This window comes from Pogona vitticeps, chromosome 5 (genome assembly GCF_051106095.1).
Source record: "Pogona vitticeps strain Pit_001003342236 chromosome 5, PviZW2.1, whole genome shotgun sequence".
NCBI lineage: Eukaryota > Metazoa > Chordata > Lepidosauria > Squamata > Agamidae > Pogona > Pogona vitticeps.
In genome coordinates, this window is record NC_135787.1 from 146,747,405 (window position 1) to 146,753,404 (window position 6,000).

Genomic DNA, 6,000 nt, shown 5'->3' on the forward strand with positions numbered 1-6,000 from the left:
TTTAAAATAACTGTTGTTATTTTTTTCCCAGTTCTTTTTCACTCCCTTTATCCTCTGCTGAGCAGGAGAAGGGATTAATTTGCAATATCCTGAAGTGGCTTGCTTCTTAAGCCACTTAATGATATTGGCAAATTGAAAGACAAAAGCTTGCTTCGGATTGTTGGAACTATCAAAACCAGAGCAATCTTACCCACACCAGAAAAGTAGAAGCCCCTTAATAGGGGCTAGTGAAGATAGGAATGCTCTGGGGGCAGGATGGTGTACTCTAAAAATGATGTTATCTGATCACCATTTTTAAGAGCAGGGGTCTCCAAACTATGGCCCGTGGGCCACATCCGGCCCACCTTGCCTTTTTATCCAGCCCAGTGAACACCACAAGCTCAGGTCCATTCCCTTCAGCCCGTGTATGCATGTGTGCCCTCAGAAATGTTTAAAATATCTCATGTGGCTGAAAAGTTTGGAGAACACTATTTAAGAGCATACCAGCCCATCCCTGCAGTGCTCAAAACAGTGGGCTAAACAGCCTGTGTAGTCAGCCTCTAGTTTTGCTTACTGATTATATTGATTTGTTTCTAAGAGCTCAGAACAAAGTCTCTGCCTTGGAGATGTTTAAAATGAAACATTCCACGAGATGTGTGATTTCCTGGATAAAGCTTTAAGGATAGTAACTGGAGGCTTTTGTGTCTCTCTATTTGAATCTTCCTAAATAACCTCCATAAATCAACAGTGGCCATTGCCTTTTATTTCAGATTGGCCCTCTTAAACTAAAACAATATGCTGGAATTCTGGAACCTGTTGGCTGCTCATTCATGAGCAAGTGTGCACTACTGAGAAGGTTGGTGCATATTTCTTAACTATTTCTATTGGCCTTTTCTTACAACAATGATAACCCAGAAATCACCAAAAGGATAATACTTAATGTTATTATGTCTAAACTAATTGACACTACCCCAAAACAAGAAGCTTTTAAAAAACTTTTTTTTGGAGATGACAACTACAAATGTATTTCAATGAAGTAACTGTTTTCTACCTCTGCAACTATCCTGAGAAACATGGATCAAATTATACATTGCAGATAACCTGTTGCTAGAGCTGAAATCATGTGAATGTTCAAAAGATTTGACTGAAGGAGTCTTTTCTATCTCAGAAACCAGATATAAACAGGAAGAACATGCTTATGGCCTAAAGACCAATTCTTTTTTTAAAAAAAAAAGCAACCTAATTACAGGAGATGAGAAAATCTCCAACTGTGACAGTCACACATGTTCAGCACTTAAGAGATTCTATTTTCTTGTTATGGGCTAAGGTTGTGCTTCAGCTTTGAAAGTTATTCCAAATCCAAACTGAAGCAGAGATACCTGTCAGTTTCTGAATCAATCAAAAGTGAAGCAAAGACCAAAGCAGCATTCTGATCAAGTTGGGGCTCTTTGAAGCACAAAATATTGCTTCAGGGGTTAAAAAAATATCCATTTAAAAAGCACTCATGGGAAAAATGAAAGTAATGCTGTAACAGAAGAACCAGGAAGCCCAAAGCAGAAGAAGATTGATAATTCAAGCACCAATGAAAAACCTAAGCTCCCTTGGAAACCCAGGACACAGAGCCTCAGGATGGAGTTTCCCATTCCTGTGATCAGTGGCCATTTTGTAAGGAAAGCCTGTTAGAGAAAATAAGAGAGTCCGCTATTTACACTAGAGATGGGAACGAATACAAAAACGAATCATTTTTTTCCGACAAATATCGCCAATTTGTCAAATATTCATCGATCTTTATTCATAAAAATATAAATCTAGATGAATATGGCTGGACAAATATTTCCTCGGTTTTATTCATCAATCCACCAATCCATTAATATTCATATATACTTGTTACCTTTTTTGGGGGGTCTCTCTGAGCTTGCTGCTGCCAAGTAGAAACTTTGGCAAATCAGGACAGAGATCATGGATTGGTATGTTGGGCAGCCAATAGCACTGCCAAAAGGTGCCAAGGGGCTGTATATAAGCTGCTGCTGGCTTGCTGTTGCTCTGGTGGTTTTGGTTTCATCTTTGTGTCAGCAAAGCTAACAAATGTGTCGCTTGTATTTTTTTATTCAAAATTATCAATCATCAATCATCAACAACTGTACTGGGAATTTGGGAAGGGATTTTCAGGTAGTTTAGGCTACTTGGAAGGGCCTTTTTCAAACTTTTTTTCAGGGAGGTCACATTTTAGTAAATGAATTAGTCTACCACCCCATCATTCAAAAAATAAAATTTGCATAATCACTCCCTCTCTCCATTGTCTTATTAATTAGAGGAGGAGGAGGAGGAGGAGGAGGATGATGATGATGATGATGATGATGATGATGATGATTAGTTTAGTTGGTTTGGTAGGCAGGCAGTAGAAAATGAAGGGATTTGTTCATGGCCAAGCCAATAGGAAGAAGGCTATGAAGCTACATAGACTAGTCAGTGGCAGCATGTCCATCACCACCATGTATATGACTACTACCACCACCACCACTGTCCCTCCTCTGGTGGCCTTGGAGGCAGGCACGGAAGGACAGCTTCCAGAGGTGCCTAAAGAATTGCCACTCCTCTTCCTAGAGGAGCCTGAGGAGCTACTGGTTGCTTCTGAAGATCTCCAGTCTGATTTGGAACCAGTAATGGCAGGGCAAGCTTCACAATTTCCCCCACCCCTGTCTCCAGAGTCATCTGTTCCCTCCTCCCAGACCAGCAGCACCCCTGGGACACAGAGTTCGTCCCACACCAGCAGTCAGGGGCAGACAGTGGGCCCTCGTTTGGGCAAACATGGCAGAGGGGCCATGTGGGAACATTTCATGATGCTCGATGACACACGGCTGGCACGCTGCAATGCCTGCCTTGTGGTGGTCTGGAGGGGCCCAGACCCCAGGCATCTGTCATCCACCACCCTCCGCCAACATCTGGAGAGGCACCACCCAAGGCTCCTGTCCAGGGAAGGCACTTCATCCGCGTCGTCTGGGAGAGGGAAAAGAGCAGCTCCAGGGGAGGCAAGAGGGAGGCAGGAGGAGGTGCCTCCTTTCAAAAGGGCAGCCACAGGGGTTTCTGGGGCAGGGAGCATGAGGCAGGCCATGCTCCATGAAGTGGCACCCGTTGGGTCTGCCATGACCCACAGTCATAATTGAATGAATCACCATTTTTTTAATTTGTCCCCATCTCTAGTTTACACTGCTGTCATTTTCAGGAGGTAAGGTGAATCTGCATTGGAGAATGTTTCTTCTTTGCTTTTAGGCAGCTACAGCTCTCAAAGCAATAATCTAAGTGGCTGTGTGAAAACGTAGGATCTAAGTGAAATAGATCACAGTAAGATTCAGAGTAAATTTTAAGCACCCTTTGTCATTTTGTATTTTCCCTTTTAATATGCTTTCTGCTAGCTTTTATTTTTGCAGCACTTTCCCTTTTTCTTTAAAAAAATATTTATTGTATTTATTTTTGCTATACATGCATATATCTAGCATAATACACAAGGCAGCAATCAGATATCAGTCAGTGTAATGGCTAAAACTTTGCCAAAATATGTTGAACAAGACAAATTTAACATTTGCAGTGCGATTTACAACTCCTACCGGAGATCAATAATACTTGTTTCCTGAGTTTGATTTTTAATTAATAGCATGCATGCATTACCCTGTTTGCTGTAATATCATTCTGCATTTGATTGCAAATGAGAGTTTGTAGTTTTTATTATTGATGCAGTGTTCAGTAATCTGTGAATAAAGTTAATGTTCATCGTGGACAGCAATTGAAAACAACAAAAGACTAATAACATGATCATAAATTGGTAACCCCTCTTACCTGACATATTCGGTAGAGTGTGCACAGGTGATGACAGGGAAATTCTACACTTTGACAGTGTATCCTGCTACATTATCAGAGTGCCCTTCCCCAGGAACATCTAGCCGTGACATCAGATCTTCCCAGGCAATGCTCCTATGGACTGCCATGCTGACAGAGGCCAGAAAGACATCTCCCAGAAACTGCATTTTCTTGGCAGTGACACCAGCCCTCTGGAAGTGGCTCCTAGTTGAATTGTGCCTGGCCTCCTCCCTCTCTAAGAGTTTGCTTAAAATGACGATCTTTAAAGAAGCTTTTACTAGCAGTGTCTAATGAATCTATCAAATCTCCCTACTGTTTGATCATTCTTGCTGTCCTTGGTGTGCTGTTTATGCTGTTTTATTGATTTTGCTGTTATTATTTTATTTTTATTATTTCCATTACTGTTTCATGAGTGTATTTTATTGCTGTCAACCACCCATAGTAGTGTCTTGCAATAATCAGGTGGCATAAAAGTGGAATGAATGAATGAATGAATGAATGAATGAATGAATAAATAAATAAATAAATAAATAAATAAAATATTGCATTACTGTTAGGCTATTATAATGTGATTTACAGTATACAATGCTCCCTGAGTAATGCAGAAATATGGTTGTTGTAGGTTTTTTGGGCTGTTTGGCCATGTTCTGGAAGTTTTTCTTCCTAACATTTCACCAGTCTCTGTGGCCGGCATCTTCAGAGGGCAGGAGTTAGAAATCTGTCTGTATTCTGGTGTAGTGTGTGGGACTACTCTTTGAGAATACAATGCAGAAATAGTTTGTGGAAACCACAACAGAGAATAATCCTAATTGTTTATGAGGTAGCCACTATAACGTATTGTTATAAAAGATCTACTGAATTCAGTGGAATTGATTTCTGAATAAGATACGGATAGATTTACACTGCTCACATTTTGCCCATTTAATTTATTCCCTTTTTCTATACATGAGGTTCTTCTGATGCCATTTTCATTGCAATTCACTCACTTTACTTGTTCACCAATACATTAGTTCAGAAATGAGTCACTTGAGCATGGTTCTAACATAAATACACTTATCCAAAGATAGTTGGCATACAAAGAGTACCCTGTATATTCCTAGCACCTCTGAATAGGCAATAATGAGTGCTTTTTGACATTTGACCTATCTTGGTCTTCATTTAAGCATGTCTGAAACTGAGTGCATTATGTTTACAAGCAATGCTGCCCATAGCTTAATGTTAATGAACTGAAGCTAGGTCATTAAAATTAAAAGGACTAAATTAACTGAGTTGTAAGCACACAGCTGAGAAGTAAGAACACAGATTCTCATTTAGACCTAATGTGGGCAACTTGGGCAGGTCAAAAGTCAGCATCTTTTCTGTGTTTCCATTTCAGGCTCTTCCAGGGACTGCATAGACATAAACACCAGAGGGGAAGAGGAGAGAGAGGGAGAGCAAAAATGGCCAGAGGTCCACTTCTGTTTTGAAGACAGGCATTTTAGGATGTTAAATGATGCAAAAGAGATCTGTAACTAGAGATCCTGATTCCACAGCTAGAAATACTCAACAATCCCACACACTACACCAGAACACAGATTAAATTCTTGCTGGAAAGAGAGAGGAATGTATAGAATAAGAGACTTGTTTATACAAGGAAAACCTATTAAAATCAGACAGCTCCAGGAGAAAACTGTGCATATAGCAACTAACTGGTATCAGATAACCCAAATTAGAAATTTGCAAGGACAAGTCCTTCCAGTGTTGGGCAATTTAATTATGGGCTCCTCCTAATATACTCCCAGTTAGTTCTTTATTCACACCACTGTATTGCACTGAGATTCGGGAGATCCATTTCCAAGACTCAACTGAATGCTGACACTTACTGGGTGATTTGAGTCCATCACTAGGCCTGTGCCATTCATTTATTTTTATTTTATTACTTTACTCTTTGGACTTCAACTTCCACATTCTCCAAGAAATCCCTAGGCATTCTTGGAGTTCAAGTACACAGCCACACACCTGCATTCCAATCACTTGGAAGAAGTCCTATCATCCAGGCTGTTTCAGACTTACAATATATCAAAAGGAAAGTGCCCCCAGTGTTTCCTGGGAGACCTAGATCTTCATGGATGGTGTAGTCTTTCTGTCCATGGGGGGGGGACCCAAAGAAGCTTGCCTCCCACCAAG